This window comes from Arctopsyche grandis, chromosome 2 (assembly GCF_051622035.1).
Source record: "Arctopsyche grandis isolate Sample6627 chromosome 2, ASM5162203v2, whole genome shotgun sequence".
Classification (NCBI taxonomy): Eukaryota; Metazoa; Arthropoda; class Insecta; order Trichoptera; family Hydropsychidae; genus Arctopsyche; species Arctopsyche grandis.
The window spans coordinates 9,796,892-9,808,196 of NC_135356.1; the positions used below are offsets into that span (position 1 = coordinate 9,796,892).

General features: G+C 34.5%; 1 long non-coding RNA gene across 3 annotated transcripts; it reads left to right on the plus strand.

The window, feature by feature from the left end:
• The first annotated feature begins 721 nt into the window (after positions 1 to 721).
• On the plus strand, positions 722 to 11,305 carry LOC143922680 (uncharacterized). Of its 3 annotated transcripts, none has more exons than XR_013261620.1 (5): positions 722 to 844; positions 1,150 to 1,234; positions 1,312 to 1,389; positions 2,970 to 3,406; positions 9,690 to 11,305. It is a non-coding gene; the product is annotated as an uncharacterized LOC143922680 (long non-coding RNA). The 3 variants fall into 3 exon arrangements; XR_013261621.1 differs by lacking the exon at positions 9,690 to 11,305 and adding an exon at positions 4,104 to 4,366; XR_013261619.1 differs by lacking the exon at positions 9,690 to 11,305 and adding an exon at positions 4,104 to 4,267 and having other exon boundaries at positions 2,970 to 3,736.

Consider the following 11,305-nt stretch of genomic DNA (forward strand, 5'->3'; position numbering starts at 1 on the left):
GGTGTTCTTCGACTTCGCGACGTTCCGCTTGATTTGTTGGGGTGGAAGTTTCTCGACTCGAGATGACGTCAATGGTTGAGCGTGAGAAATGTATCCTCCGTCGGAATAGATGTTTCGATTGCGGTGACGAGATTCCTACAACGGTATGACCAGTTTTCTCGTGACCAGTTTTAGTGTGACGGGTGATCACGCGTGACCGATCTAGAGTGACCGGTTGTCCTGTGATTGGTTCACATATGACTAGTAGTCCGCTTACCCTACAAGACATCCCAGGTTAGTCCTTCTGTTCCCTTTGACCGCCACCACGGAACAAACGCACCTGGAAGAACGAACAAACGTATCCCTGTACGCCAGTAACTCTCCCAGTGAGAGAGTCGTATTCCTGCGTAAATACGTTTTGTCACAATATACATAGTACCGTTTACCATGCACCCTTTTTTTGGTCTTTCGACTTAAGATCTTTCGATTTTCGATCTTTGCCTTCCGATATGTGCTTTTTCGATCTTTTAACTTTCGGTGCCGTGAGGTAGACCCGACAGAACGAAACCGATTTCAAAAAATTCCTGCTTCCACAACACCAAGATGAATTTTCTACAGATATCGCTTTAGTGCGGGGTGATTCTAAAATTTAGCCAAGATTTTGCTTGGTTTATTTGGACTTTTAAGTATATTCATATTTTATGTAAATGCGTAAAAAGATGAAAAATTGTTAGGTCGTATAGACTGACGTTAGGGCCGAGTGTGACGGACACGTCACGTTCGTATAGGAGCTGCTGTCTTTCTTCTTTGTTCGCTGTTCGATGTAGGTCGCACTAAATCGCCGCGATGGTCTACATATCATCAGGTTTGTATATTATTCTATCATTTTAATTGCTTGCACCATTTTTAAAATGCGAATTGATCAAATACATCAAGTCTCCGGTTTTTTTACTTCGCATACTGTGTGTCAAGGCTGTTCACAAAGTAAAACGCAATATGATTGTGCGTCGATTGATTGGGTGTTGAACACAAAGAACTCCATGTACATATATATTATCATATCCATACTCGCAACTTCTTTAAATAATTCTGATCGCATATGTTACACATTGTAATGATTCGATAAACAAAATTTAATATTTAATTGTTTGTGTTTTATTTGTGTTGTAGATGGTTCAGTGAGCCGTAAAGCCCCGCTCAGTTTATCCTTGGTGTTTGGATATTTTTGGGGAATTCTAGACTTCGTTTACATGTTGTAAGTCTTGCGCAATATCGACTTAAAATACAGATGGTATTATAAACAATGAATTATTATAAAATATATGTTTTCAGTGGCTGGACTCTATTCAATCCGGGAACAAATAGACAAGATCCTCGCTATTCTGTTGCTTTTAGACCACCAGGCACCGGGTATGCATTTTACTATTTATTTATTTATTTATTGAATAATCAACAGGCAACATATGTAGTAATACATAATTATAGATTTTTACAAATTACATAAAATGGTACATAGAGACAAATAAATGAAAAAGAAAAGAATTAAAATTAAAATATGACTAAATAGGAGAGTCTATAAATAAACATAAAGTGATATATTATTGGATAAAGATTATATAATAGAAATAGATGGCAGTCCTGAATTGATACAAAGAAATACCGAATAGATCAACGTCACTCAGCTCTCCGTTAAACATACGATAAACACGCTGTAGATAGGAATATTTTACAGAATTAAAGAAAAGAGTGCAACGTGTCTAGAATACCTAACTGGGATCCTGAAACCAACCTTACTCAGTAAATCGGGACTATCAAAGAAACCATTTAGGAGCTTTAAAGGGAATGTAGCCAGTGAGACGTCGCCTGACAGAAAGATTGTTAAAGGATAGGAATTTTAAAATATCGGGAATAGTAGTATGGGCGTAGATAGGAAAACGGTAGCGTAAGGATTTGATCAATTTTAGTTGGACATTTTCAATACAATTAATATGGGATATATAAAAAGGTGATCAGATAATTGAGGCAAATTCAAGGTGAGACCTTACAAGGGAAAAATAAAGTAGTTTAAGTAAATGAGGATCATTAAAGGGTTTAGTTGAGCGGAGTAGGAATCCAAAAGATTTATATGCTTTATTAGTGTAGGAATATAACACAAAGTGTGCCATTTCTAAGCAAAAACAGTGATCCCATATATCCTGTACAATCACGCAGAACTCGAGAGCAACGACCCCTTCGACCATTCCAGAAGAAAGAGTTCATCGTTCGATCATAAACAAACAATGATCTCACCAGGCCACTGCGACACATATCCTGAAAATCGTTTACTCGTGGCAATCATTTACACGTGTTCGTGGAAACAAAGAAAAAGCATTCATGTGTGGCGCTTGAACCTATAAAACAGGTCGACACGTGCTTCGTATATACGTGTCTTGGAAACAAAGGAAGCGTATGACCCCATTCTCTTACGGACATCGTCCTGGCTTTGACCCCAAAGCTATAAAACTCTCGCCCTGAGAACACGTGCCCTGGAGAACAAAGAGATCTTTTGCACACGCCACGCTCAGAACTTCCATATATAAACCCGCACAGCAGACGCAGCAGCAGTCCAGTCCAGACTTTTCCCTGAAGCAGGCAACTAGCCCACTTCCCCGTGAAATTTTCTGTACTTACCATAAATTGAATTCTGGAGAAAATAAATATACTCTGTTAACTACAACGAGTTTCCGTAGGCCGGGTTTCGGTCACAACATAACCTCTCGACCTACATTAGTAATGAAGGAAATATGTTCAAAGCCATCGAGTTTATAATTAAGTATTACACCGAGATCCTTAATAGAAGAGGTTGTATTTGGAATTAAATGGTTTAAATGATAATGATAAGTGATAATAGATTTAAGATGGAACATTTTTCAGGATTTAGATTTACTATATGTAATTGAAATGCATTGTTATCTTTCTGATGTAACTTTTGTGATTATTTCTTTTTTTAGAAATGGCCCTTCAAATCCACGATTTGGTGGACTTGGACCTTCCGGTGGACCGAATTCTCCTCCTCCACCGGGTTGCGGCTGCGGTGGTTAAAAATTCGCATTGACCATTATTTTATTATCACGAGGCTCTTCTATATTTCACTTCGCTCATTGGTCTGACAACATATTATATTATATTATATTCTGCATTCTTCCGATTGTTTTGAAGTTTTTTTGCCATTTTATTATTATTCATTTCATTATGCTCGATGCTATTTATTTTATTAATCTAAATTAATTTTACATGTGAATCTGCTTGATTTTCGTTTGTATAAAATAGTATATAGGTATATTTTAATTCAATCTTTTAAAATTGTGTCACAAAGGAATAATCAAACAACTGATTAAACCATTTCCTCGTTTGCGTATGATGTATGTATGTACATAGTGTATGTATTGTCATTCTATTGAAACCTTGATAACTATTAAACAAAGATAGCTGCGCAGGACAAAAGTAAATTCCTATATATTATATTTTATATCTAATAAAAATTAAAACGTACTCATGATTAGATATCGGAGTCACAAATTCTCTCATTTAATAAAAAATTTTATTATATAATATATTGTGGTATTTAAAAATATCTAAAACACATATTCTTAAAAACAAAGATTCACAAATGGTTTCAAAAAAATATTATTTAACAAGTTTCAAAAATGTAAAAAAGTTTGAGGAACAATTGTTAAATTAATTTAAGAATGACTGGTAAAAATGATTTTAAAACTATGTTAGTGAACAAGTTGAGAACGCAATGTGCCTCTGTTGAAGAGTGGAATCAAATCTGTCATCATCATCATTGTCGTCGGCCGTTCACCATGCACTGCTGGATGAAGGCCTCTCCAACACGCTTTCACTCACTCTGGTTTTGCGCAACTATCTTCCATCTCACCCCACACATTTTCCTAATTGTGTCTATCCATCTTGCGCAAACCGGTTCGAGTGGAACCGTGTTGTTGAGGCCTTCATCCAGCAGTGCACGGTGAGCAACAGACGACGATGAAGATGATGACTGATTTAATTCTTCTTTTCAACGGAATCACATTGGGTTCTCAATTTGTTCACTATTAAAATATTTTTTAAAAAATTTTTACCAGTCATTCTTAACCGTTTGTCCGCGGCCGTCTTCTATGGAAGACAAGTCTGTAGCGCGGCTGTCTTCCATAGAATTTCTGAACTTTGCACGGGGTTTTGAGGCTTATATGCGCCTATTTCAACTGTTTTAAGGTTCAAAATTGTTTGAATATACATATAACTGAGAGTTGAATGCCATATTTTATATCTAATAAAAATTAAAACGTACTCATGATTAGATATCGGAGTCACAAATTCTCTCATTTAATAAAAAATTTTATTACATAATATATTGTGGTATTTAAAAATATCTAAAACACATAGTCTTAAAAACAAAGATTCACAAATGGTTTCAAAAAAATATTATTTAACAAGTTTCAAAAATGTAAAAAAGTTTGAGGAACAATTGTTAAATTAATTTAAGAATGACTGGTAAAAATGATTTTAAAACTATGTTAGTGAACAAGTTGAGAACGCAATGTGCCTCTGTTGAAGAGTGGAATCAAATCTGTCATCATCATCATTGTCGTCGGCCGTTCACCATGCACTGCTGGATGAAGGCCTCTCCAACACGCTTTCACTCACTCTGGTTTTGCGCAACTATCATCCATCTCACCCCACACATTTTCCTAATTGTGTCTATCCATCTTGCGCAAACCGGTTCGAGTGGAACCGTGTTGTTGAGGCCTTCATCCAGCAGTGCACGGTGAGCAACAGACGACGATGAAGATGATGACTGATTTAATTCTTCTTTTCAACGGAATCACATTGGGTTCTCAATTTGTTCACTATTAAAATATTTTTTAAAAAATTTTTACCAGTCATTCTTAACCGTTTGTCCGCGGCCGTCTTCTATGGAAGACAAGTCTGTAGCGCGGCTGTCTTCCATAGAATTTCTGAACTTTGCACGGGGTTTTGAGGCTTATATGCGCCTATTTCAACTGTTTTAAGGTTCAAAATTGTTTGAATATACATATAACTGAGAGTTGAATGCTATATTTTATATCTAATAAAAATTAAAACGTACTCATGATTAGATATCGGAGTCACAAATTCTCTCATTTAATAAAAAATTTTATTACATAATATATTGTGGTATTTAAAAATATCTAAAACACATAGTCTTAAAAACAAAGATTCACAAATGGTTTCAAAAAAATATTATTTAACAAGTTTCAAAAATGTAAAAAAGTTTGAGGAACAATTGTTAAATTAATTTAAGAATGACTGGTAAAAATGATTTTAAAACTATGTTAGTGAACAAGTTGAGAACGCAATGTGCCTCTGTTGAAGAGTGGAATCAAATCTGTCATCATCATCATTGTCGTCGGCCGTTCACCATGCACTGCTGGATGAAGGCCTCTCCAACACGCTTTCACTCACTCTGGTTTTGCGCAACTATCATCCATCTCACCCCACACATTTTCCTAATTGTGTCTATCCATCTTGCGCAAACCGGTTCGAGTGGAACCGTGTTGTTGAGGCCTTCATCCAGCAGTGCACGGTGAGCAACAGACGACGATGAAGATGATGACTGATTTAATTCTTCTTTTCAACGGAATCACATTGGGTTCTCAATTTGTTCACTATTAAAATATTTTTTAAAACATTTTTACCAGTCATTCTTAACCGTTTGTCCGCGGCCGTCTTCTATGGAAGACAAGTCTGTAGCGCGGCTGTCTTCCATAGAATTTCTGAACTTTGCACGGGGTTTTGAGGCTTATATGCGCCTATTTCAACTGTTTTAAGGTTCAAAATTGTTTGAATATACATATAACTGAGAGTTGAATGCTATATTTTATATCTAATAAAAATTAAAACGTACTCATGATTAGATATCGGAGTCACAAATTCTCTCATTTAATAAAAAATTTTATTACATAATATATTGTGGTATTTAAAAATATCTAAAACACATAGTCTTAAAAACAAAGATTCACAAATGGTTTCAAAAAAATATTATTTAACAAGTTTCAAAAATGTAAAAAAGTTTGAGGAACAATTGTTAAATTAATTTAAGAATGACTGGTAAAAATGATTTTAAAACTATGTTAGTGAACAAGTTGAGAACGCAATGTGCCTCTGTTGAAGAGTGGAATCAAATCTGTCATCATCATCATTGTCGTCGGCCGTTCACCATGCACTGCTGGATGAAGGCCTCTCCAACACGCTTTCACTCACTCTGGTTTTGCGCAACTATCATCCATCTCACCCCACACATTTTCCTAATTGTGTCTATCCATCTTGCGCAAACCGATTCGAGTGGAACCGTGTTGTTGAGGCCTTCATCCAGCAGTGCACGGTGAGCAACAGACGACGATGAAGATGATGACTGATTTAATTCTTCTTTTCAACGGAATCACATTGGGTTCTCAATTTGTTCACTATTAAAATATTTTTTAAAAAATTTTTACCAGTCATTCTTAACCGTTTGTCCGCGGCCGTCTTCTATGGAAGACAAGTCTGTAGCGCGGCTGTCTTCCATAGAATTTCTGAACTTTGCACGGGGTTTTGAGGCTTATATGCGCCTATTTCAACTGTTTTACGGTTCAAAATTGTTTGAATATACATATAACTGAGAGTTGAATGCCATATTTTTTATCTAATAAAAATTAAAACGTACTCATGATTAGATATCGGAGTCACAAATTCTCTCATTTAATAAAAAATTTTATTATATAATATATTGTGGTATTTAAAAATATCTAAAACACATATTCTTAAAAACAAAGATTCACAAATGGTTTCAAAAAAATATTATTTAACAAGTTTCAAAAATGTAAAAAAGTTTGAGGAACAATTGTTAAATTAATTTAAGAATGACTGGTAAAAATGATTTTAAAACTATGTTAGTGAACAAGTTGAGAACGCAATGTGCCTCTGTTGAAGAGTGGAATCAAATCTGTCATCATCATCATTGTCGTCGGCCGTTCACCATGCACTGCTGGATGAAGGCCTCTCCAACACGCTTTCACTCACTCTGGTTTTGCGCAACTATCATCCATCTCACCCCACACATTTTCCTAATTGTGTCTATCCATCTTGCGCAAACCGGTTCGAGTGGAACCGTGTTGTTGAGGCCTTCATCCAGCAGTGCACGGTGAGCAACAGACGACGATGAAGATGATGACTGATTTAATTCTTCTTTTCAACGGAATCACATTGGGTTCTCAATTTGTTCACTATTAAAATATTTTTTAAAACATTTTTACCAGTCATTCTTAACCGTTTGTCCGCGGCCGTCTTCTATGGAAGACAAGTCTGTAGCGCGGCTGTCTTCCATAGAATTTCTGAACTTTGCACGGGGTTTTGAGGCTTATATGCGCCTATTTCAACTGTTTTACGGTTCAAAATTGTTTGAATATACATATAACTGAGAGTTGAATGCCATATTTTTTATCTAATAAAAATTAAAACGTACTCATGATTAGATATCGGAGTCACAAATTCTCTCATTTAATAAAAAATTTTATTATATAATATATTGTGGTATTTAAAAATATCTAAAACACATATTCTTAAAAACAAAGATTCACAAATGGTTTCAAAAAAATATTATTTAACAAGTTTCAAAAATGTAAAAAAGTTTGAGGAACAATTGTTAAATTAATTTAAGAATGACTGGTAAAAATGATTTTAAAACTATGTTAGTGAACAAGTTGAGAACGCAATGTGCCTCTGTTGAAGAGTGGAATCAAATCTGTCATCATCATCATTGTCGTCGGCCGTTCACCATGCACTGCTGGATGAAGGCCTCTCCAACACGCTTTCACTCACTCTGGTTTTGCGCAACTATCATCCATCTCACCCCACACATTTTCCTAATTGTGTCTATCCATCTTGCGCAAACCGGTTCGAGTGGAACCGTGTTGTTGAGGCCTTCATCCAGCAGTGCACGGTGAGCAACAGACGACGATGAAGATGATGACTGATTTAATTCTTCTTTTCAACGGAATCACATTGGGTTCTCAATTTGTTCACTATTAAAATATTTTTTAAAACATTTTTACCAGTCATTCTTAACCGTTTGTCCGCGGCCGTCTTCTATGGAAGACAAGTCTGTAGCGCGGCTGTCTTCCATAGAATTTCTGAACTTTGCACGGGGTTTTGAGGCTTATATGCGCCTATTTCAACTGTTTTACGGTTCAAAATTGTTTGAATATACATATAACTGAGAGTTGAATGCCATATTTTTTATCTAATAAAAATTAAAACGTACTCATGATTAGATATCGGAGTCACAAATTCTCTCATTTAATAAAAAATTTTATTACATAATATATTGTGGTATTTAAAAATATCTAAAACACATAGTCTTAAAAACAAAGATTCACAAATGGTTTCAAAAAAATATTATTTAACAAGTTTCAAAAATGTAAAAAAGTTTGAGGAACAATTGTTAAATTAATTTAAGAATGACTGGTAAAAATGATTTTAAAACTATGTTAGTGAACAAGTTGAGAACGCAATGTGCCTCTGTTGAAGAGTGGAATCAAATCTGTCATCATCATCATTGTCGTCGGCCGTTCACCATGCACTGCTGGATGAAGGCCTCTCCAACACGCTTTCACTCACTCTGGTTTTGCGCAACTATCATCCATCTCACCCCACACATTTTCCTAATTGTGTCTATCCATCTTGCGCAAACCGGTTCGAGTGGAACCGTGTTGTTGAGGCCTTCATCCAGCAGTGCACGGTGAGCAACAGACGACGATGAAGATGATGACTGATTTAATTCTTCTTTTCAACGGAATCACATTGGGTTCTCAATTTGTTCACTATTAAAATATTTTTTAAAACATTTTTACCAGTCATTCTTAACCGTTTGTCCGCGGCCGTCTTCTATGGAAGACAAGTCTGTAGCGCGGCTGTCTTCCATAGAATTTCTGAACTTTGCACGGGGTTTTGAGGCTTATATGCGCCTATTTCAACTGTTTTACGGTTCAAAATTGTTTGAATATACATATAACTGAGAGTTGAATGCCATATTTTTTATCTAATAAAAATTAAAACGTACTCATGATTAGATATCGGAGTCACAAATTCTCTCATTTAATAAAAAATTTTATTATATAATATATTGTGGTATTTAAAAATATCTAAAACACATATTCTTAAAAACAAAGATTCACAAATGGTTTCAAAAAAATATTATTTAACAAGTTTCAAAAATGTAAAAAAGTTTGAGGAACAATTGTTAAATTAATTTAAGAATGACTGGTAAAAATGATTTTAAAACTATGTTAGTGAACAAGTTGAGAACGCAATGTGCCTCTGTTGAAGAGTGGAATCAAATCTGTCATCATCATCATTGTCGTCGGCCGTTCACCATGCACTGCTGGATGAAGGCCTCTCCAACACGCTTTCACTCACTCTGGTTTTGCGCAACTATCATCCATCTCACCCCACACATTTTCCTAATTGTGTCTATCCATCTTGCGCAAACCGGTTCGAGTGGAACCGTGTTGTTGAGGCCTTCATCCAGCAGTGCACGGTGAGCAACAGACGACGATGAAGATGATGACTGATTTAATTCTTCTTTTCAACGGAATCACATTGGGTTCTCAATTTGTTCACTATTAAAATATTTTTTAAAACATTTTTACCAGTCATTCTTAACCGTTTGTCCGCGGCCGTCTTCTATGGAAGACAAGTCTGTAGCGCGGCTGTCTTCCATAGAATTTCTGAACTTTGCACGGGGTTTTGAGGCTTATATGCGCCTATTTCAACTGTTTTACGGTTCAAAATTGTTTGAATATACATATAACTGAGAGTTGAATGCCATATTTTTTATCTAATAAAAATTAAAACGTACTCATGATTAGATATCGGAGTCACAAATTCTCTCATTTAATAAAAAATTTTATTACATAATATATTGTGGTATTTAAAAATATCTAAAACACATAGTCTTAAAAACAAAGATTCACAAATATAACTGAGAGTTGAATGCCATCTATTAAATTTGCTTAAAATGAATATATATCAGTCAAAAATTAGTTTTTTATGGAACCATACTGAAACTTCGTTTATGTGACGTCACGTCTTCATACAATTATGAAGAATGATTATTTGACAATTAATCCAAAACTATGAGATATATTATGTATTTTATTGTTTAAAATAATACTTTATATGTTAATTAACATATCTGATTACTTCAGTGAACATTAAAATCTGTATTTAAGGTCGAAAACTCGATTGCTAAAGGGCTTATTCGCTATATTTATCGCCGGGGGCAAAGGGTTAAATGAATATAACAATTGTTCCTCAAACTTTTTTACATTTTACGTGTTCTCCATTTTTTTTTTCACTACTTAATAGTTTTTTAAACTATTTAAAAGCTTAAAAACCACAGGCGATGAAATTCAAAAAAATCATTTTCTATACTGTCATAAAACTTGTTCTGAAAATTCTTCAAAAAATTTAAAACCACTAACATTTAAATATTGATAATTTCGAAAAAAATTAACACTACTTAAAAATTTGAAAATAAGTTTGAGAGTCGTAAAAATCATTTGGGAATCTTTGAAATGTGATTAAGCTCATATATACTGAATACCCAAAGTGGCCAAATTGTGGCTTGCTAGTCACAGTGGCTATATACCGTTCTTGGTATTTAAATTTGCGCTATTTCAGTAAAAACGAATTTCAATAATAAAAAAAAATTGACGTTAATATAAATATTTGGAAAATTTAAAATTAATTTCGATCTGGCAAATCTCAAACCTGAAATAAATTCTGAGCGATACGAGCTAAAGGGTCAGCATATCTATAAATTGGCATAAATGATCACATTTGCGAACCACGTGAAGTCATTGCGGACTTGTAAATCAATGCCAATTTATGGAAGTGCTAACAATAGAAATATATACGGCTCTTTGAGGGCTTGTGGTTTGCTAGAATCAATCGGTAAGATTGCTGAGCTATTGCTCATTATAATTACTCGTGTATTCAAATATATGTAATTGCGTTGCTTATAATAATTTCATAACATTGCAATATCAAAGATGCAACATGTATGTTTTTCTCCTTTGTTATTCTAGCCTTATATAAAATGATTTAATTCCAAACAATGAACATGTGTTTTCTTGCATGTATATGTATGTATTTTATAGGTATAGTATAATATTTAGCGAAAAAAGCGACATGTGTATTTACAAGCAATTATATTCTAATCTATGTATGTATATCATAATAAACATTGCTCTATGTAGCGTATATT